This window comes from Rhagoletis pomonella, unplaced genomic scaffold (assembly GCF_013731165.1).
Source record: "Rhagoletis pomonella isolate Grant_MI unplaced genomic scaffold, Rhpom_1.0 Rhpom_scaffold_00002, whole genome shotgun sequence".
Classification (NCBI taxonomy): domain Eukaryota; kingdom Metazoa; phylum Arthropoda; class Insecta; order Diptera; family Tephritidae; genus Rhagoletis; species Rhagoletis pomonella.
Genome location: NW_023458556.1, coordinates 88,010,254 through 88,010,684, shown reverse-complemented (window position 1 = coordinate 88,010,684; position 431 = coordinate 88,010,254).

The window sequence follows — 431 nt, the reverse complement described above, 5'->3', positions numbered from 1 at the left end:
ATATTCCTCCTTGCACTGCGGCAAATTCCATTTGGAAGAGTAACGGAACTAGTCCAAATGACGCAGTGCCCGTTATTCTTCCAAATGGAATATTCCCGCAGTGCAAGAGTATAAAACCTGCTGGCAACCCCACATTCGGCCATTTGCGAATTGGAAATTTTACTAGCTACGTGAACGGGTAACATAAGCAACGTGAATTGAGAAAAATAAAAATAAAGAGTGGACTAGTTTATTTTTGAAAAAAGAAATTATATTATAATCGGTTAAATACTGATTAAATGGAAAAACTATAAACTAAAGTGGCTGCAGTGAGTGAAATTCTCCGTAAGTGGAAAAGTGTGGGTGTTTTTGCGAGTAGCTCCTGAATTACTTAAAAATGTTAATTTCCGGTCTCGGATTGCTGTTATTGGCGTTAAAACGCGATTTTTTTT